General features: G+C 41.4%; 1 protein-coding gene across 1 annotated transcript in view; it reads left to right on the top strand.

The window, feature by feature from the left end:
• The window catches only part of PPM1E (protein phosphatase, Mg2+/Mn2+ dependent 1E), a 63021-nt gene that overhangs the window by 11712 nt on the left and 28605 nt on the right, over positions 1-22704 (top strand).

Genomic DNA, 22704 nt, shown 5'->3' with positions numbered 1-22704 from the left:
CAATTAGACCTGAAGCATTGGATCAGCTCAGACAATTGAGAGGAATTGCCAGGGTGATGACTTCAGTTACCTTCCATAAACAGGCTGTGTTTAACCCTCCCAGTAAAACACTGATTGCACCTCATCACTCAGGGGCTTCCAGGTAGAGGCTGGAGAGCTGAAATCAATCCAAGGCACAGCACTCCTCCCTGGGCACTGTGAAAAACTGGATTTTCTGTTTGATCCCTTGGGCAAAATGCACCTTTTACCCAGCCATCCTCCCTGCTTTATTCAGTGATGTACCTGTAGGGCAACAGCTGAAATATCAGAACTATGCACCTATAGAACTGTCATCTTTCTCAAGTCTCAGCATTCTCTTTGCCAGGGTTGTTTCTGCCATGACAAGGGAAGTCTGACAAGGCAAACAGTTGGTACAAATTGTCCTGTTCATCCATGTTTCTGTGGTCTAACCACTTAGAGATGCTTTTATGTTTCCAGGAGTAGTTGGAAAAGAGAAATCTTTCATTCTCTACCAGTCCCTATTGTTGTTTTATACATAGGAAATAAGAATTCCTCACAGTGTAGAAATCTCATGGCAAACAGAAGGACACTGACAAGTTACCCCTGAATGTGGTGCTGATGAACTTACACCAATTTGGATGGGATTGGTAATGAGTAGATTGGTTCTTTCTGACATCTAAGAGAAATTGGTGATTGTTAGATTTGTTCCTCCTCTTTTGTAAGGGATCTGGTTCTCTGCTGGTTGCTGGCAGAATTGAAGTGTGATGTGTTGACCTAATACCAAAACAAGGCTTTTGCAATATTCAGTATATTTATACAGTATATACACTATATAGTATAGTATAGTATAGTATATTAAGTTATATATTTGTAACTCCCCCAATTGCACGTTCCAGCCCACATGCTGGGATATCCTGTAACAGAAAACATTCCACAAGTATTATTCTGCTCCAAGATTCATCTGTTCTTTTCCACCTCCTGGATCCAAAGATAGTTTACACATCTCTGTTGTGTGAACACAGTCAATTGTATGAGGATGATGCCTCTCTCTGCATTTGCTTGCAAATATTCATTATTCATTTGTTGTAACCATAATCTGAGAAAAACTAAAATAAATGCATGATAAGGCAGGATTTTTACCTCAGATGCAAGGCTGATTAATTTTACTGGCATTTTTACTGCTGCTCTCTGTGTGTAGTTATAAAACCATTGTAGTACTCTGTGAAAAGAGGAGAGACTACTACTGTGAGTATGAGTAGCAAATACAAGCTGCCAGTCTCACTTAGAGCAAGGGGAAGTGACATGATAAGGAAATTTTACACTCAAGTGTCTAAAATTGTTGCCCTCATCATAACACTGGTGGGAACAACAAACTGGGGAAGTTCCTGAAAAATGGCAGCGTAAACAAAGCTCTTTGGGAAGTGTTGCCCTTGATATCAGGCTTGAAAATATCGTTCTGATTGTTTTATTTCTGCAAAATACTGGCCATTGTGCTCAATAATAGGGGGAAAAAAGCTCACAAATGCACAGCCCTGTCTAGAACAGCTTTTATCTGTAGGCAACAAGTTGCCCATGAGCCACCAGTAAGGTCAAATGAGTTTTCTGAATTAAAAATAACCGGATTGGGAGCTTATTAAAGATAGAGAATTGGTTAAACGATGTGTTAGTGTGTGTATGCAAGGTGTTAGTGTGTGTGGTGGTGTCAGGTCAGCTGTCTGTTCTCTGCCCTGAGATGCATGGCATGGCTCTGCTGCAGCCCATGCTCTGAAGAACGAGTCTGGACTCTTCACTTTTCAGTCTTCAGGTTGTTTATTAATTCTTATCTATAAAATTTTCTTTCTGCCCAGCTGAGGTCTGCTCAGCAGGGCAGGCACAGGCACTGTGACCACCCCTGAGGGGGTGTCATCCTTTTATACCACAAACTATGTATATCATATTTACACTTAATTCCCAATACCTATCACCTGTGTTAGACAGTGCACTTCTACTCTAAACCAATCCCCAAGTGCCAACATCACAGCAGAAAATGGAGAACAAGAAGAAGAAAAGAAGGACTGGACACGCCCTGATTCCTCCATCTTGTCCCCATAACCCCCACACCAAAAATCCTAAAATCTACATTTTCACCCTGTGAATATTTTATTATTACACCATTCAAGCCTGTGTGGCTTTCACATCCCCATACCAAGCTGGCAATTCATTGGAAGGACCAAAATCAAATCCCCAGTCGTTCTGGGCTGCTGCCAGGGTCTCCAAGCCCCCCGATGGGGTTCTCAGCAATGCTGGACACCCAGAGGGATGGGATGAGTTCCCACATGGTGGGGCTTTTGTTCTGAATTAAGAATGTAGGAGAACTGTGATGTTTTCCTCTCCAGTGTCTCAGAAATGCCACAGGAACTGAAATAAGGAACTGTCCATGCTCTAAGGTGGTTTGGAGTAAAAGTGAGGGAAGGAAGAGTCAGAGGTGATGCTTGGTCACCTGCAGGGAACTGACCTCCCCCAATAAAGTGTGTGAAGCACCTTATGGAATGTCCATTTATGTAAAAACCAGTGATAATCTGTGGGACTCTAAACCCATTTACTGTGCTCTTTAACTTCACCAGATTTGCTCCAGTGATAACTCTGAGCTGTCATCTCCCTTTTTCTGAAAAATATTTAACCCCAAAAAATCCAATCTGGCTGGTACAGAATCCTGAATGGCCACATTGGATATGGATTCTGCCCATCAGTGCTCTCCCTGTTTGTCTGGATAAGTTTCATTCAAGCCCTATTGATCACAATTAAGGGTTGAAATTAGAAATTGACTTTCATTAGCTCAAGGCAGATTAATCTCAAGGCACTGGAGGAGGTTGTACTCACTTTCTGTTAGTGAAGTTGACAATCAGGTTCAGCTGGAATCCAAAAGTGCAGTGGGAAGGCTGTATCCCAATATCTTAATGTGACAGCTACCCAGGGAATTACTTTCAGAAGCAGAAGAAGGGAAACTGGAAACACTGAGGGGGTGGATGCAGACAGATATGACAGGATTCTAAGAACCTGGGATTCCTGACAGCGTAGGCCTCCAGAGCCCACCCACTGAGCTTTGGCAGGTAATAATCTAGGAAATTATAATACACTTATTTTAAGAGAATCCGTTGAGATGTTTGATCCTAGATCTTCATTACATATACAGCAAGGCTTTTGCTGCTGGAGCTCTGTTATTTTCCCAATTATCCTGAAGGCAGGAAGAGATTTCAGAATGGATTTTGTAATGGTGTAGCATCCAGTGAAGTGAGCACAAGTCTGACCACATTCTGCAGAACCTATCATCGTGATATTCCTGTAGGAAAAAAAATGTTCAGTCAACTTGGATGTGCTGCTCCTGAATGGAGCTGGCTGAGATCCTCGTGCTCTGTGTGTGGGTAATGATATTGCAAAAACCTGGCACGGGGAGGAATCACTGCAGCTGAAGAGCTCAGATTTACACCCCCCCAAAACTGCTTGGTTTCTCCAGAAACTCCTCATTTCAACAGAGCAACCCTTTGCAAATGATGGAATGAAATGTTTACAAACAGTGGAATTTGTGTCGTAGTGCTCAGCCCATTCCTCTGACACAAAGCCCCTGGACAGCTTTGTCTTACAGCTCAGCAGATTAAGGCTGGATCTGTGTGCTCCTACAAAAACCTTCCTTCTTTCCCCCCTCCCAGCCCCCTGAACATATTCTGAACCTGGACTAGAAAGTGTGTGTGTGTAATTGGGGAAAGAAATGGAATCTATTTCCTGGTGACAGGGGACTTCAGGCTCTGCTGGGACAAACGGCAGCGCCTTTAATGAGCTTCACGGTGCAAGATTTAGTGCCAGGGTGGAGGAATTCCTGTCAGAGTGGGGCTCTGATAGGACTTATCAAAGAGTACATGCTACTTATCTATCTTAGGCAGGGAACTCTAACTCCCTTTAACTGTCAGCACATCTATAATCCTTCCAAGTCTGGAATTGTTGATAGAGTGCCAAATATCTTGGGTTATGGATTGCCAGAAAGAGGGAGATCTGTGTTTGTAATCTCAAACAAAGCAAATGTAGCTGTTTAATGAAATTCTGCTGAGCTTTTAATATGGTATAATATAAGCTTGGTTTGTTGTGGGGTTTTTTTCAGTATTGTTTTGGAGATAAGACAGAGGGATGGGGATATAGAGAGATTTGGGGATTATAGCTACCTACCCACAGATAGATAGCACAGGCAAACCCAGCCATTTATGTTGTTATTTTTGCATGATGGGAGTCTTAACATACACACTGGAATGTTCTGGTCAATTAGTACCTTTGTGGCATTATGAACACGGTGTTAAAGGACATTGGAGATGAGACAATGTTGGAGCATTCAGCAATGAAAAAATAACATCAAAAAGGACAAAAAGCCTCTGCTGAATGGTGTAATCAGCAAGGAGGCTATTTTAATTCTAATTCTCCATGAATCAACATCTGTCTGCTTGCTGGTTTATCTTTAAAGGCATACACACGCAGACATGAGCATGCACAGGCTCTGGAAAGAAATAGATTTGAATTTAGAGCTGATTGAGGCCATGGCTTCACTCCTGAAACCCAAGTCCTGTGCTAAATCTCAGCACAATTTCTGCCAGCTGCAGTACCAGGCTTTAGCTCAGGGTTCCTGTTCCCTTCCTCATGTAAAATTTCACAGCTCTGGCACTTCACTTCTGCTGGTGATTTTCATGGCAGTGCCAGTGGCACAGGAAGAACCACAACAAGGTCCCCAGTTCTGCCATGCCAGTTCCCTGCCAAGTGAGTGAAGCTCATCACTTTCAGCTCTCTTGCTGCAGCTCCTGTGAGCTGTGGAGATTCCTGTCGAGAGGGGCACAGCACCTCCTGCCCTTACCCTGCTGAAGGTATGGCTGTTAACAAGAATAATTACAGCAGATGAGTAATTCTTGTTCCCTGATCAAAACAGAAAAACAAACCAAAAGGGTTATCAGGCATGGCACAGGCTGCCCAGGGAAGTGGCTGAGTCACTGTCCCTGGAGGGATTTAAAAGCTGTGTGGATGTGACACTTGGGGACATGGGCTTGTGGTGGCCTTGGCAGTGCTGGGGAACAGTTGGAATCAATCTTTAAAGGTTTTTTCCAATTCCTTTTTTTTTTTTTCCCTTCATCCTTAACAAAGCCCTTGGGCTAACAGCTCCTACAAGCCTACATTTTTCTTCATTTCCTTTTCAACTCAAGGGTAATAGCAGTTAAATCTAGTAAAATAAATGTTGATTGATGGAGTTTATTCATCATGCCAGGCTAATGAGGCATCATAAATATATTTGTGAATGTGTAAAATCCATTGGGGGCAATGGCTTCAGTTGGATAAAAGATATAAAATCTTCTTGTTTCACTTGTCTTGGAGGGAGGAACCAGCTGAGCATGTCACTGTTGATTCAGAGTTTTTCAACCTTCACTGGTGCAAATAGGTTCTTTTTCAAAATTCTCCAGAGGAGAAACATGACAAAGCAAGCCTGTCTGCTTTTTGAGTTTATCCCCAGAGATGCAACCAAACAGCAGAATCAGATCCTGAATTTCAAGAAGGAAAATACAGGAACATTTCCATTTTCCTCCCGCTGACATATTTTGTTTACAGAGTTGTGGCTGACAGGACTTTAGTGGCTCATCAGTGTCCTTGTTTCATTAACCCATGTTTGCTACAGAACTGGTTTCTGCTCTATAGGAAAAGAGTAGGGTTCCTATATGTACATATCCTGGTGTATTTGGTAGTAAAGCAGGGATCTTGACCTAAAAAAATTCAAAAATCTGCAGTTAATGTAATGGTTTGAAAATGTCTGCCTGTGTTTAGAAATGTTTATCATAATACAGGAAATTACAAAGGCAATTGGAAAGCTGGAATTCCTTTCACATGGGCTGCTCATTTGCATCTTAATGAGTTACTTCTCATTAGTCCAAGAAATGCAGGTCAAAGAACCCCGGCAAAATCTGGGAATTTTGCTTCTCTGTAGCCCTGCTCATCTCAAGAAATTTGGTTTGAGTCAGTGAATATGGACTGTCAGTTAATTATTAATATTATTTGTGCAGAGAAGAGCAAATTGGCTTTTCCTTGCAAAAATACCTCACCACAGTATCTGTGCCTTAAATCAGTGAAAGGTTTGTTACTGTGTTGATATCTCACTGTGTTTTGCAAAGTTCAAGAGAATAATATTTCAATATCATGTTCCTTTGGGGATGATGATTGTGCTAGTTAAAATTTCCTGTAAATTGAAATGTTACTTTTAAGGTCATTATTCTTCATGCATAAGAATGGAAAGAACATGATGCATTTGTAATGGAACAGAGTATTGCTGTGGAAAATGTCAATTGTAAATGGTTCCTCTCGTGTATACAGAGGTTCTGATGTCAAAGGTAAATGTTCTGCTAATAAATGGAATTTCTTTAGTTATAGAAAATGTTCTCAGACTCAGGCCTCATCTTCTGAGGATCAGCTTGTCTGCTTTGGGCCTCAGCTCTGAGAGCCTGACACTCACATTTGTCATGAGCAGCAAAGCCAGAGCAAGTGGCAACATCCTGACCTGCCAGAGGAAATTGTCCTCCTGTCCTTCTTCCATGCAGGTTTTTAGTGACCCTTCTGTCCTGGGAGGAGGGTGCAGGTGTCCTCTGGCCCAGGCATGGAGCAAACACTCCATGCCATAAACAGCAGCTGAGGGCTCCTCTGCTGGATTTTAAAGTAGTTCAGGTGATCTTTTTCCATCAGCAAAAACTGGAAATATTTCTGAGTGGTTTGAGGCTAATTTTCCTGGGATGTGACCATGGAACTGAGACATTTACACTGAACTGTGCTGAGTTCTGTGCTGAGTGTCCTAATCTGCCTTTGCCATCAGGAATGGGCTGCATCCCACAACATTCCTGACTGGAAAAGGCCCATGGCACTCCCACCCCACTCCTGAGCCTGACCATGAATTATTGCACTGGGCAAAACACAGATTAAACCAGCAATTCATGTGATGGCTGAGCACAGAGCAGGGAAACTGCTTTTTTAAGCTCTAAAAATGTTCTCAAGACTTAGGTAAGTCTTTGTCAGTCTATCAAATTTAAACATTAGCTCCTCAATCCCAAACTTGCTTCTGCCAAGTTCCAATTAGCATTTTTTTGAGGGGAAAGGTTGAATTTTGGCTCTGCCTTGCGAAGGCGTGCAAGAGCAAACAGCATATCCAGTATATTTACTTTTTAAACAACATAAACTCTTGGCTCTTCCTCCAAGAGCAGCTGTTCTATTCCTTTCATGGGTTTTATTGCCTTCTGTGTACTTTTTCTTGTTTGTCTGTGCTGGGAGGGGAAGTTGGAAGCACAGAAGCTGGACTGAGATCCCAATCAGAGACAATATTCACACAGGGTTTATAAAGCAGGATAACAACATCCCTGCCTCCATAACTGCCACCACTCTTCTGGCTTTATTTGCCTTTAGTGAAGAGTAAACTGCCTTTTTAATAGACCTATTCATTATAACTTAGAAGAATGCTTCTCCCAAGGGGCAATAGCCTGTTCAGAGACTATTTTGTGTGTAAATTTAGGATGGAGGTTTCTTCCCCTCATGCATCCCTTTACATTAACCTACAGTGTGATTTTCCTGCCACTTTGTCACCCTCACCCAACAGCCTGACATTGCTGCCACTAAGTTTATTCCATCCCGAGTAAATATTATATTAAGATATGTCACTTAAGAGAAGGTATGTATAGCACTGTTTAACTTTTAAATGCTTAACAGATCAAAATAATGAAAATAAATTGCTCCTGAGTTAAGCATAGGAGGAGACCCATGAATTTTAAACAACTGGCCTCAATTATCCTTCCTCCTGTGGTGCTTCCATTCAGATAAGCCTGCAGCAAAGCACTTGGCCTAAAGACGTTCATATGCTGTGGTCTCTCCATGGAAACAGTCTTAAACCAGAGAAAACAATTCCATTTTTAAAAAGGCTGAATCTCCTTTCCAGTTGGCTCCTAAAATAACTTTGAGCTCAGCCTCACACGTGCTCAGTGCGAGTTAACTCGGCAAGGGCTGAGGGATGGTGTTAGAGCCATTTTAAGGAGAAAGTTGGGGCCACTGCTGTGACAGTCACCTCAGCTGCCAGGCTGGCCTTAGAGAGTGATCTGCTCCTTCACCTCTGCATTTCCATGTGCTGGCCCTTTTGGAAAGCTGAGGATTAGGGGCTTTCCTAAACTCACATTGTGGGCTCCTGTTAACTCTTTGCTTTCTTCTCCAGAGGCAGAAATTTCAGTTCAGGTTCTTTCTCTGAGCTCCTTCAGCAGCTGAAGGTGAATGACCTTGTCTGTACCTCCTGTTCTCTGCAGAAAAACCCAAATTTTCTCAAACACACAGGAAAGGGATAGAATCACCATTTTGGTTTAGTCATAATCAGCCTGAATGTTAAGCCCAACAGAGAATTTCAGTATCTATTAAAATTAAATATGTATTATAATCTCCCTTGGAACTGAATACTGATTTATTTTGCATCATTTTCCCCTCCATAGCTCTTGCACAGTAAATTTGCCTTAAGAGAAGGTTGCATTTAAGAAAATAACCCAAATTATTCTGACCATATGTCAGGGATACCCAGCATGTCTGTATTTTACAGACATGACAGCTTGATCCAAAAGCATAAAAAAGCCATTCTTGTTTTGGTGATTTGGGGAGGGAGTGCTGTTGTGAACAACCTGGCTGTTTTAGCAAGGCACTGGTGGCACACAGAGCCCCCACTGTTCACAGGGTTGGGAACTGGGACAAAAAGATAAGTCAAGACTTTCCTGACTGGATGCCAAATCCTTTGTGAACTGTCTGAAATGCCCAGATTATGCTGATTCCTTATCACCAGGAGAAACAGCAAATGCTGGACAATTGCTTCGCTCATGTTGCCAGGACGTGACATCCTTTGGGTAAATTATGTCTCCTTTTGGAATCCAAATTATTTTTATCCTAATTTTCAAGGTTCTCTCTTATTTTAGTCCATTTGTTTCCTCTTTGTTGATGGCCTGTGCTGTGCCAGCTTCCTGCAGGCTGATGTTCCCTTTGCAGCCATCAGCCTGTTCACCTTTCAGACCCTCTGTGCCCATTTTATCCTCTCTGATCTTGGATGATTCTGTTTTCCTCTCATCCTTCAGCTCTCTTCAAGATTAATGCTGCCATCAGCCTTCCACTGCTGACTCACTGCTGATCTCCTCCCTGACCTGCTCCCACAACCTGGAATATGTCAACCTGTGAAAATCATTTACTTGAGAGAGAAAATGACCAGGAAAATATATGGATAATTAGATAATCTTATCATTTCTCTGGCTGTTCTCTGCCTGTCAGGTGCCCTCCCCACAAAGCTTAAAGCTGCACCCTATTTTTATCTGGATTATTGCACATATCCAGCCATGGCCCACAGAACTGAGGCTTCATTTGCTCTTTTTTTTTTTTTTTGGAGATTATTATCCTTTGCTCAGAAGCTGCACAGCTCCTTTCCTTCCTGACAATTCTGGACATTTTTCAAGTGTTTCTCATCCAAGAGTTTTCAAACTCATCATTCATCTCCATGACTATCCCTACTCACATGGATTAAATTTTACCTCGAGTTATTTCTTAGCATGGGGAAAAATGGGATTCTGGAATTGATTGGTTTACCAAAGAAAACCTATATTAGAGCTGAGCAGAAACCTGAATTTTCTAAACTTCCTATCCTGGCTGCTATAATTTCTTCCTATGCCAAGCTAAGACACAGCAAATAAAATTCCAAAGGGTTTCTTGGGCTTGGTTACACCAATTTTAGCATCCTTTTTGTCCTGGGGGAATATTGTCTCTCTAGTTACTCTGAGGTACTTGGAACCTCTCAGGAAAATCAAATCATGCTGCTTCCTGTTTTTCTTCCTTGACTTCTTTTGTGTTCCTACAACCTGAGGGGGCTGGATAAATCTGGATTGTCAGCCTGAAGGACTTGGTGGACCTGAAATCAGAGGGTTTGTGGTGAGGAATGAGCTTTCCATGCCTTGGTTCTGTTCTCCAGGTGTCCTGGGGACCAAACTGGGGCAGTGATGCCAACCTGCCCTCAGAGGCTGGGTGCTGCAGGGACAGCAGCAGGAGGAGGAAAATCATTGATCTCCATGGAGGTTTTTTCAGTGCAAACCTCCTCTGAGGAGCAGGGCAGCCGTGGGAGATGGAAGGAAGGATGTTCAGTTTTGGGCAGTTCCTGGAGCCATCTGGAAAGAGATTTCCAGTCTGCAGATTGGGGGATTGAGTGGGAACTGAGGCCCCAAAACATCTTGCAGTGTCTGCACTCCCAAATCCCTCACCCTGGGAGCAGAGGAGGAGGGAAGAAGAAACCTGTGCAGCTGGAGTTGCCCTTTGAATTGATTCTTCACTTCCCAGGGCAGTGCTTTTCACATGCCCCAAAATTTAAAACAAATTGGAAATATTTCAGAGCTGTGAGTATACACAGCCTAATCTGTTTAATTGCTGTCTGACAATATGAAATCAGTTCTGAATGTATACCATTCAGTAAAATAATAATTACCATAGCAACACACACTACATCTGAAACACAGCTCTTCCCTACAAAAACCCAAAAACAGAAAGCCTGAACTCTTCACACAGCTCTGAGAGCAATTAGTGAGGTTTCTTCTCCCCTTTCAAATCACTGTATTTGAAAGAGGCTGACAGATGTGGAAAGGTAAATAACAATCAAATCTTGTTTCTGCACTCCATCCTTAATTAGGGATAAATCAGTGCATTGTATCTTTTATGGCAGAGACTGTAACTAATTCTGTACCCCAAAGGAGGAACAGGATGGCAGCAGTGGCACCATCCTGGGGCTTCTCCAGCCCTGCTCCCACCTGACCCAAAGGAAAATACATTTCCTGGGTTCTTTGTTGCAATTCTTCTGCTCCTGGCTCAGACCTGGCAGTGAAGGTGCCCACCAGGATGTTCAATGGGAATGTTAGAATTTCAAACTGTATTTCTGGAGAGGCAGTGGCTCAAATATAGAGAGGTGAGAGGATTTTATTGGTCTTAAATATATAAGACCTTGGCTTTGTGGGTGTTGCTGAAGAAACTGTGAGTATCCTCATAAAATGAGGTAAAATGTTTCAGTTTGAAAAATCACATTAATTTTCCTTTACCTGTTCTGTTTCTCCCACAAGAAAGTCCTACACTAGATCCTGCTATGATCCATATTTCTATTTTTGAGCTTTACTAAAAGAATATTAAGGAGTTTGGCAGGAATTTGGAGGCAAAGGTATTTGAAGAGCATGGAATTAACAAACCAAAGTTGATCCCAGTACTTTAGTGCAGTTCAGTCTTTTTCTAAAACTACAATGATAACATCTCTGTGAATGTTGCTTGATTTTATTTTTATTTATTTATGTACAAATCTATGTGCATGAAGAGCTCAATGATTTTCCCTAACTGGTACAGCACAGTTCAGATCCCAGAGTTCATTGTTCCCAGCCACAAAATGACTTGAAAATTTGGTGTAAGAACGAATAAACCCCCAGTGTGAGGTGTGTGGTTTGTTCCCTTCTGTGCTTTAAAATGACAGAAGTGAGGATGAAGAGACTTTGCCCTGCAGGGAGAAAAAAGCTCCTGAGCTGGGTGAGTGATGGATGGCAGCAGTAAAAATGGTTTTCTTTCCAGAATGAATTTAGAAGTCACTGGGTCCATAATGTGAACTCTGTGGTCTGCTGCCCTTGGGGGATTTTTTCTTTTTTTGGTGTTTTGTTTTGGTGAGGAAGAGAAACTGTTCTCAAAGATGAGCTTATTTACAGAAGTGCTTCTTGGATGTGCAGTGGATTTCCTGCCCATTGTCCCTCCAATGGAGGTGCAGGCAGGAGGTTTGGTGCCAAAACCACTGAGGCCTCACTGAAAATCCACCCCTTGGATATTTAGAATTGATGACTATTTCGAATTGATGAATATTTAGAATTGATGAATATTTCGAATTGATGAATATTTAGAACTGATTGAACTCTCTCTTGTCTTGCTGTTGATTTCCATAAGCAGGTGATCATTGCTACAAGTAATAAATCCTTTTCTTTTCTTTCTCAAGCAGTGAAAGGAGTTTTCAGAGCAGAGCAGGAGTTTTCCCTCTGTAGGGACAGGGCCACTTTTGGGTGCTCTTCCCTAAAAGATCCACCCTGGTCCTGAAGTGCCAAGGTGCAGGATGCCTGAGCAGTGCAGATTATCCAGGTACACATGATGCCATCAGCAGGACTGGTTTGTGCCATTTCATTAACAATTACCCAATGACAGAATGAGAGTTTTAAAGGCAAAGCTTGGTTATATCAGTGCACTTAATTATCATTCTTTTTGGATGCAACTTAGGACTGTGTCAGGAAATATATTTAAATGAACTTTTCATGTGCAAAGCACTATAGACTAACAGATAATGGACATTTTTGCATTTTATTCTGCCTATTCAGAGTAGCTTTAAATAAAACAACCAATTTTTCCTAAGTAATTTATGTTCAGAGAACAGAATTATTTCTTTGGCTAGCTGCTCAAAATGTATGAAATACAAATACAAATGTGGGAGAGGAGCAGAGAACTATTTTTCTCCAGATAAATACAGAATCCTGTCCTTTTCCACCACTCTACTGATTACTTAAAACAGAATGTCTGAAGTTTTCTGCATTTTCAGCAAACTGCTTCTTTGTGGGTGTGAAAACAACACTTTGATAACTCCATCTGCTTTTTTCTCCCTTGTCCTGTTTATTATTTTATTACAGCGGATTTCCAATTTTTATCTGTGTTTCTCTGGGGAAGAATTTGTAGTTTTCAGTTGCTTGGGTGCACATCATCAACAAAATCCTTTGGAAGGACTTTTTCCAGGAAGCAAGGACGTGTTTATATTTGCAGCTGAAATTGCTTCTTTATTCCCTTTTCTTTTTCCTAGCTGTGCTTTCTGGGTTTCCATAACAACACAAAAACTCTCTCTACAGTGCCTTGGTATTTTTTCAACAGAATTCTTGTTTTGTTTCCCCTCTTTTCTCCCTTCTTTTGGTTGGATTCATCTCAAAATGAGCATAAATTGGAAGCAACAGTGGGAAGAACTTCTTTTAGTAAGGAATTCATAGGTCAGGATTGCTTCCTGTGATCAAATATGTTTTTTCCAGGGAACATGCCTGCAATCTTCACATTTTCCATCATTTTTTCCCTATTATTCCATAGAAATATATCATAGCCAAACAATCTCCAGCCAGGAGATGTGGGAAGAGCTTCCAGCACCTCAGGGAGCTGTGACAGGAGGGGATGGCTCAGGACAGAGCCAGCAGGTTCAGGAGCCCTCTGGGCTCATTGAGTGGATCCTTCCCAGGCCTTGGAGTCAGTGCTGGCCTTCACTGGATGCACCTTTTGGCAATGCCTTCTGATTAAAAAGGCTTAATTTTATTATTTCTAACCACTCTTGTCAGTTTGAAAGCATTAATTGAATTTTGCCTGTGTGTTTATATCTCCAGAGAGATTATTTGTGACATGAAGGATGGAACACTGAGAAATTTCATGGCTTTCCACCGATTTCTTTTTTCTCCCTAGCCATCCTCTATTGTTATTTCTGCTTTAAATTTCTTTAAACCCTAGGTTTCTTAAATTGCATTAAATTTATGGAGCAACTTTTGATTTCAGCTTGGGGATCACACAGAAATTGGGAACAGAGAGCAATGTCATCTTGAAGTCACTGGGTTAGAATTTTTTTCTTTGGTTTTGCTATTAAATAATTCATCTGGAAAAATGGTAGTAGAGAGATTTAGTAATGTTTTGGTGTTACTTTGATCCTGCTGTTTAAAGGTAAAACTGTCAGAATTTCAGCACATGGGGGATCAATGTCACTCATGTGTTTTCAGTGCTGATGGTCTGGAAATGAGATAAATTCAAAAGTGTTTTCTAAAGTGTTGAGGCCTAATTCAAGGTCAGCCACTGTTGGAGAAATCCTCTCTGCAATTCAAACCCTCTCAGGAAATAATTCCTTCCCAAGAGCCATTCTAAACCTCTCTCTTCCTTTTCTAACATATCTATTTTTTCTAATGCTTCTGCATAAGGTTTGGATTTTTAAAACCTTCATAAAATCACCAAAATATGAAAGCAAAGGTATTTATAGTGCCTGGAAGAGTTTTATATTTGTGGGTACAAATTCTAATGGCTGAGCAGATGGCAGCACCTGCAGGGTTACAGATGTTTGCATCCCTTGGTGCAAAACCCCAGTCCTGTGGTGTTTCTAAAGATTGATTGCTGAGAGTTTATTCCAAAACCCATCATAGCAGCCTCAGTAAATATAAATAGTAGACAGAAAAGGCCACATTTTTGGAAGGTTATCCAAGAAGATGAGTGTGGAGGTTGCCTCAAAGAAAGACCAGTTCATTTTCTCTCTGTTTTGCTCTCATTTTGTGTGTTAAATCTGCAAACCACACTGTTAAAGTGGGAGTGTATTGAAGTAATTTGCTTTACAAGATGTGTTAAAAGGTTTTGCTGCATATAGATCTTCTTCCACGTGGTGTTAAAATGTTTCTTTCAGTTCCTCAAAATTCAGTGTGGTTGTTATTGAAGACTTTTCCACCAGCCATTGGCTCTGATCATCACTCCTTACTCCATTTTAGTTTCCACTTTCACTGGCTTCATTAAGTATCTCGAGATGAGGATTTAAAAGATGGGTTGGAGGTCACATCATCCTCACCAATTTGTAATTATGTCCCTATTATCTCTAAAATCAAGACTGATCTTATTAAGTAAAGAGATTTCCCTCCCACTCCCTTGGGCATGCTAACCTGATTAACACAAGGTCATTCTCCAATTCTTTAAGTTGCTTGAACTACTTGTTTTTTACCATATCCTAACAAATAAGGTGCTTTCCCCTGTGCCCATCCTGTCCCATCCCTGCACCTTGCTGGGTCTGTTGGCCTCATATCTTGAAGATAACAGAGTAATCAATTAATGAGTGGAATTTCAGATGAGCCTTCCCATGGATCATGAATCCTGGGACAGAATTTCTCTGCTTTCTCCTGGCTGCATTCCAAGGCTGTTTTATTCTCTGTATTATTTTCTTTATTCCCTTGCTAACAACAGCAAAGCACCCAGGTGCTCCTCAGCCTGGCAGAGTTCAGATATTGAATTTCAATTGTTTCATATCCCTGCCTTAATCTTTTTTTGGGGGAAGTTGGTTTGTTCTTTTAGAGAATTGTTGAAAAACTGCTGCCTTGGGCCTTTCAGTCTCTGCTTTCTGTGCTGCTCCCTGCATTGTGGACAAACCTGCATGGAAATCACTCCTAAGCTCAGCACTGTGTCCAATTCTCCTGCACACAATCTCAACACAGACTCCAGCAGGCCTGAACAAAAGGTCACACTTCAAAGGCTGGAATTCCTGTCCAAGGCAAGAACAGCAGCACCCAGCACGTTCTTTGATATTTACTGGGTAATTGAATACTTCTCTCTTCAGGAAGCTCTCCCATAAATTCAGCTTAGAAAGTGTCAACAAAACTATTGTCTGCCACTGGGCTGTAAATCTCCTTGACATCCAAGTCACACTCAGGACTTGTGCAGTAGCAACTCGTACATCTAAGTGTGGTGAGCAATCAGCTGGAAGCAAATTATTAAGAAAAACTTTCAGACAGGTTTTGCCTCTTGTGTTGCAAACTGTTGCCTTTAAACCGTGGGCGTCTGTCTGAACACGAAGTGTCCTGGGGTGAGGCTCTGGCAATTTACCTGTCTCTGCATGAAATTGGGAATTATTGATCAGCACACGAACAGGAGCAGTTCTGGGCTGCTTTAGAAGTTGTGTAGGAGTCGAATGCATTTACAGTAATTATGTATTTACAGCTAAAATCAGAAAGAATAAAAGATACAGGACTCTGCTCACAAAATGTCATGCCTTCCTCTCTTTTGTTTGAAAAATAAAGCAAATATTCTCCAAATCCCTGTGCCCCAGGCATAGGTGCAGATCCTGCCTCTGTAAATTCATATACTGTGTATTTCCAATACCCCAGCAGAGTCCCAGTGCTATTTCTGTTTGTGATTTCAGTTCATCACTAACAGGTCTTTTTGGAAACAGCAGGAGAGAATTTGTCAGGAATCCACAGAGCCTTTTGTGATTCCTTGTACTCTGAGAGGCTCTGCACCACTGGAGCTGCTGTGCCTGGGGGTGCAGGGTCAGCTTCCAGCAGGTTCTCCCCACACATGGGAGCAGAGCTTTGGAATCAGCATTAGGATATCATTCATTGCTCCCTAATCCTCAAACAATGCACTCCAGGGATCCGTGCTAATGATCCTATGTTCTAAATTATGTGCAATAACAGGAATAATAAATACATCCTGCACAACATAAAGTGGAGTTTTAAACTAAAATGGCCTTTTCTCAATGCCAATTTGGGTGTTCCCTGCTTGTCTGAGCTCCAAATTTCTCTCTCCAGTCTTACAGCTATCAAAAATTTGGTGGCAAGATCACACAAGGCCTAATCCTGAAGGTGCTGAGAGAGCTCAGTTATTTATGGAGACATCTCCATGTTCACCACTGACTGGATTTGTTGTTCTTGTTGTATGAGAAGGTTTTCTAGAGAAGGATGGAAGGGTTGGCTGTTGGATTTTCAGTGCATTTGGGCATCTCAGAATGCTGGATGCTCCCAGGTGCCTGGCTCCCCTCATTCTGCAGGAAATTGCAAGTCAGACTCTTCTGTATTGGTCAATTTTAGACAAATTTAAAGTACAAAGGTGGCACCTCCTGTGATCAAGGTCTCATTTCTAAAGACTTGTTGTGCCCTTGTTGCTCCAGTGCTAAATCTGTCTGTGCATGGGGGGACTGTGAGACTCTCACTACTTTTCATCAAATTGTTGCTTCATTTACATTTTTGCTATGTAATACATGTTTTATACCAGATTATTCAGCTACTGAGCCTGCTGGGCTCTGACATTTGTCATTGTGTAAAAAGCTTGTTCAAAGGTAGCAAAGAAAACACTTTTTCTTATAAGTGAAATTCAGACAGACAAATCCAGCTGTTGCCTGTAAAAATAGCTACAGATGTCCTCAACAGGAAAAAGGTTTGCAAGCGTTGTTATAGCAACAGAAATTCAGGAGAACTTTAAGATTAGATATTGGCTATTTTTTTTCAAAATTCCCATTAAAAATACCCATGGCAAATAATTTGCTTTTTAAAGAACCACTCAGAATTAATAGGAAGAAATTATGCAGCATAAAATGAATTCCAGCTTGCAGGTTATATCCACCACTTCTGGATGACATGAAACATGAGCTGGTTTTAATCAGTGGTCCAGGGTCAGCTTGAAATACTCTTCATGTTACCTGTGTGACATTTCTAGATCTCTCAATGATCTCTTAGTTCTACTCTCACTAATTGTTAACACACATACACAAACTTGTATAATCACATTTTTCACAGAAATAGTTGTGTTGTGGCTGAAAGTCTGGAAATACAATGAGGAATTTATGCAGATATTTGGTTTTTCAAGTCTGGTATTCTCACTTGAAAGCATAAATATTTCTCCTCTGATTAATGGACTTTTTTTAGCAAGTGTCAAATCAGCTCATTCTTTGCTTTGCAGCTGCTTTTGCCTTGAGTCCAATTTATATTCTGGGTGTTCCTTTCCCTAAGTTTAGGGATTGACACATGTGGCAGCAGGACTAATATTTCACTAGAAATCTTATCATTCTGAGGCTGCTTATAATAATATTATAACTAATATTTCACTAGAAATCTTATCATTCTGAGGCTGCTTATAATAATATTATAACTAATATTTCACTAGAAATCTTATCATTCTGAGGCTGCTTATTTGCAGCACAATTTGGTTGTGGTTCAGACCTCTGTGTTTGGAAGTTGCTCTTCTTACCTGTCCTAATTTCATCATAATGATCTAAACAATAATTGAACAGAAATCTCCCTCCCAAACAGTGGGACTAACCTGGGTGGCAAATCATTATTCTTTTCATGCCTTTAATGCTTCATTTCTCCTGTCCTTCTTTCCTCTCCTTCTAACTGACAATTTCAATATTGAAATTGTGAATTCTTTGGGTCAGGGAGCATTTTCTGCAGGGCTCAGAAGCCACCACAGTGAAATTCCAGTGAAATGCAAGAAAGGACAGCCCAGACCCCAAACTCCCAGCTCATATCTGTATTTTCCTGGATTTTGAGGGAAACTGGGGCTTTCCATCACCAGCAGCCCTTGCTCCTGCTTTGCCTCTGCTGCTCCTTTACCTCCCCCAGAGTCTGGGAAGCGCTGTTGCACCCCGTGCTCCTCGTTAGTGCGGAGGTGACAGGGACGGTGTCCTCGGAGGTGTCGAGTGACAGAGGTGACATCATTGGGATTCTTGGCACTGCCACCTGCCAAAGCCACGGACAGAGAGGGCTGCAAGTAAAGAGGGTGAGGAGGCAGCACGAGAACCGAGTACTGCTCTGCTCTGTTCACACACAGCCCAATTTCTTTGTGGTGACCTTATTTACAGAGCTACTCAGGAATTTGTAAGAATTGCAACCAAAAAATGGCAAATTCTTACAGAGAATTCCAATTAAATATCCAAGTGCTGTGCCATTTGAAATGTCTTTGCTCTTGTGTCCAAACAAACAATGATCAACTATCTAATAGCTGGAAAATGAATGTAAGCAGTCATGAGACCTATCTGGAGACTATTAAACACATTTTAGTGTCACACTGCAGCAGGAGGTTTGTGTATTCTCACTGCTTGTTTCTTTCTTTCATTTGGACTTATTTCCATAAGAAACTTTATCTTGGAAATTTTTTATGACTGATAAAAGTAATGGTACTCCTTAGGTCATCACCTGAGAGAGCTTAGGTCAGCCTTGTACACTGCAGGAACATTAAATTGAATCATCTGAGCAAAAATAGATCAGCAGAGAGCAGCAGCTGAATCCATTACCAGGAAATCTGCTGCTTTCTCCAGTCTGGACAGGAGAGGAACAACCTCAGAGCTGGGAGAGGAAAGAGATGGGGCCATGGGAGAGAAAGGAACAGCAGAACTGATGTGAGAACTGGATAAATTCCTGTTTTAATAAACTTCTGTATTTAGAGGAAGATAATGCATCCTGATACTGCATCCTATCCTCCTGATAGAACCAAACACCCACCAAGCTCTGTCTGCCATAAGCAACAATTTATGGCAAATAAAATCCACGTGCTCCTGGTTTTTCTGACAGTTCTGTGGTGCTGTAGCTGTGGGATGTTTGATTTTATGTAGAAAAGGAAGCTGAGAATGAAAAATGAGAATCCAGGGTTATGGCAATGCCACGTTGTCTTTGTGGCTTCTGAGAGCTGCTGCTCTTGTGTCTGGATACCTCCATGAAGCAGCAAAATACAAAATACAGAATTCTGTTCTTCCAAGAACAGCAATTGCTTCGAGCTCTTCCATTTGAGATATCTGTGTGTTTGTGGTTATCTATGATCAGGGCCATAAAGCAATCCTGGGTGAATCAGGGAAGTGTTCCAAGGCCTCCAGGTCCAGGGAGGAGCTGCCTTTGCAATCAGGCTCCTTTCAGGTAATAGCTTTTATCTCTGCAGTTTGATTCCCTTTCTGTGTCATGAGGACATAAAGATGAAGGTAAAAACCTTTTGGAACTCAGTAAAAACTTGAATTTATTTCTTCCATTCCATCCTTGTGTGATTATATTTTAAAGCCTTTAGGTTAAAATAATGGAATTAATTCTTTTTTATACTTACAGCAAGTGGTTAAAAATAACAACCCGTTTTTAAATTAGTATTGACCATAGAGTTACATAAATAAATGAATTCTGGGCCTGTTGAACTATTAGAAAACAAAGAGTTAACAAAATGGGGAGCATAAAGGAAGGGGATATATAAAACACAGTTACTTGACTACTTAGCCTTATAAATAGCACAGAAATCATGTTACACGGAGTTGCATACGAAATAGAGCAAAAATATGCAAATGCTTGCCTTGAAAAGACCCAAGCATGAAAATAGCTTTGCTTTTCTTCTGTTCCTTCCTATCCAGAATGGTTTTTCTCCAGAATGTTTACTCTCTTCTGTGGTGCACATCAAGGCTTTCATGAACAGCATGGATTTTTCTATTTCCAAGTGGTTCACATGAGGATAGTCCATCAGAGACATCCTCCCTGGCATGTAATTAAAACATTTCCTACCTGAGCAAGGATCCAATCCTGGCTGAGGATGGGCCTGATTTATGGAATCCCTGCACCTTGGGAAGGGATTTACCAGCTCACTGTCATAGTCTCAGTGGCTTTTCTCATCCCCTGCCTTTATTAGGAATTATTAGTCCAGTTTACAAATACTGGTAAATAATCACATTTTAAAAAAAGATCTATAAATAATCACATTTTAAAAAAAGATCTATAAATTAAAATCTACTTCCAATTAAATATTGAATGCAGTTTCAGTTAATGCTGTCATGTTCATTCAGTGGGACCTTGCCCAGTGCTTAGTAAACAAATCTAAACAAATGGATGTGGGAGCTTTCAGAGTGAAACTCTCCTGGATTGCCTGCCAGGCTTTCCATTATTCATAATCAAGATATTTTTTAATAAGTTGACCTGTTTAATGATAAAAATGCCTTTGAGTATAATTAAATTGAATTCTCTGCTTAAAGTGACCTTCTGATTCATGGGCATTTGCAGCAGAAAGAACAAAAATAAAATGAAATCCTTATTGAAAGGTGCAGTAATTAAGTCTCAGTTCTGATTCTCAGCAGCTGGGATAAAACAGGAGATCAGCAAAGGCTGTTGTCACTAATGCACCCAAAGATCTGCCTGTGAGGGAGATGCCACCCTAAAAATGATTTAAACTTTTTTAAAATAGGGCAGAGAAATCTCAGAATTGAAATCATTACAAAATCCATCCTCACAAACAGAGGTAGAAGTGCTGGTTCTTCAGTCCTGCAGCGTTTTACAGCCCTGACTGAGAAGCCCAAAATGTCACATCCAGCATAGAAGCCTCGTGGATTTTGCTTTGGCTGAGGGTTGGCTTCTCCTTCCTTGGAATTCAGTGGAAATGTGAGACTGAGCCTCAGAAAAAGATGATTTTCCCAGGCAGCCAATACATGATTGGGTGCCTGGTTTGAATTATTAAGCAGCTAATCGGATTCCAAAGGCAATGTCTTTCTGTTGCCTTGGATTAAGGGCCTGATTACAATTCCTAATTAGTCACCTCAATTCCCATGGATTTCCCAGAGTCAGGCCACACCACTCTGTGTGATCCAGCTCCACATTCCAGAGGCAGAAGACACTGGAATGTAGGGCAGGAGCTGGAGGGGGCACACACAGCACACTGCACAATGTGACTGCAGGTTACCTTAGCAGGTTAATTAATTAAGGACTATGCTCTGGAGATCCAGTGCCTCTTGAATTACCCTCCTTCCTTTAAGGAAAAGAGCTAAGGGAAATTTCACATGTTTTTAATAGAATAGAAAAACCATAGAAAATAGGGCTGAAAAGCAGCTCAGGAGGTCATTGAGTCCATGTTTCTACTCAAGGTAGAACTCACTAAATCTAAAACCCATCCTGGGAGCTCCTTTTCTGACCTCACCTCAACTCCTGGCAGTGGAGATCCCACAGCCTCTTTCTGCAAGGCTCTTCCAGTTCTGGTGATGGGAGCTACAGGTGGAAAGTTTTCCTTCTGCCCACTCTGAACCCCTCCTGAGAATCTTTCAGCCAGTTCATCCCTCCCTCATCAGCACAGGAAACATCCCCAAGTCTTCATGAGTCCTTCTTGGGCCTCATTGCTCCATGGGTGAATTCTGGTGTTCTCTCAGTCATCATTTATTCATTTGCTAAACTTTTGACCCTTCTCACTGCTCTCTGATTTGCATTTTTAACAAATCTTTATTGCAGCAGAAGTCATTTGGATGGAGAGCAGTATATAAAAAACTAAACATTATCCTTGGATCCTGTAGGCATTACAGGATGGATGGAGTGGCTGCAGCTCGAGGAGCTTTTGGGTGAGGCTGTGCAAGGCCTCTCCCCTGCAGCACACGTGGGACAATCTGAGCTCCTGGGGCTGGGACTCTCTGGGGGCTCTGCTGGCGTCACCAGGGCCCAGGAGTGAACTGGGGCGTGCAGTCCCTCTGCAGCCATCTGGTGTTTTCTACTCCAAAACCTTCATGCATTCATCTTACACATTTCTTTTCAAACCTAAATGTGCTTTGGTTTGGGTTTTTATGGTTTTATTTTTGTTCCCCCAAATGGAAGCTAAATTCTAACAACAAAAACAAAAAACCAAAACAGGAGTGGCTTGCAGAGCACACCTTGCCCAGGAGAATTGTGGGGAACATTTGGGTTTGGTTCTGCCACTTTCCCTCATCCTTTTGGTAAACTCTCCACCAGGCATTGCTGGGTGTGCTCCTTGCTGTTTCCATCGTGGATCTCTTGGAAATTGCTCATGGAATGTTGGGATTCTTGAGCCAAAAAAAGCAAATGGATGATTCTTTTAAATCTCTTCTGCATTTGCCAAGCTGAGAACCTCGGTGCCTTCTGGTGAGTGGCTTATGCTGCACCTGGGTCTTTAGCAGATGAATTTCTTATAGAAGAACTATTAGAATTTGAATTTACTGGCCATTATGAAGAAAAAATCCTAAGTTATTACCTATTCCCCTGTATGATGATGCAGTATATCAAGTTGAGTCTAGCAGAACTCTTAAATAAATTCCACTATCCATTTTGAAAATTGTGTGTAGTTTTGCATTAAATTGTATTAACTGCTGAGTGTTGC

Source organism: Agelaius phoeniceus, chromosome 20 (assembly GCF_051311805.1).
Source record: "Agelaius phoeniceus isolate bAgePho1 chromosome 20, bAgePho1.hap1, whole genome shotgun sequence".
NCBI classification, from domain to species: domain Eukaryota; kingdom Metazoa; phylum Chordata; class Aves; order Passeriformes; family Icteridae; genus Agelaius; species Agelaius phoeniceus.
Note: the sequence above shows the minus strand (reverse complement) of the source record. Positions and strands in the feature narration are given on the sequence as shown.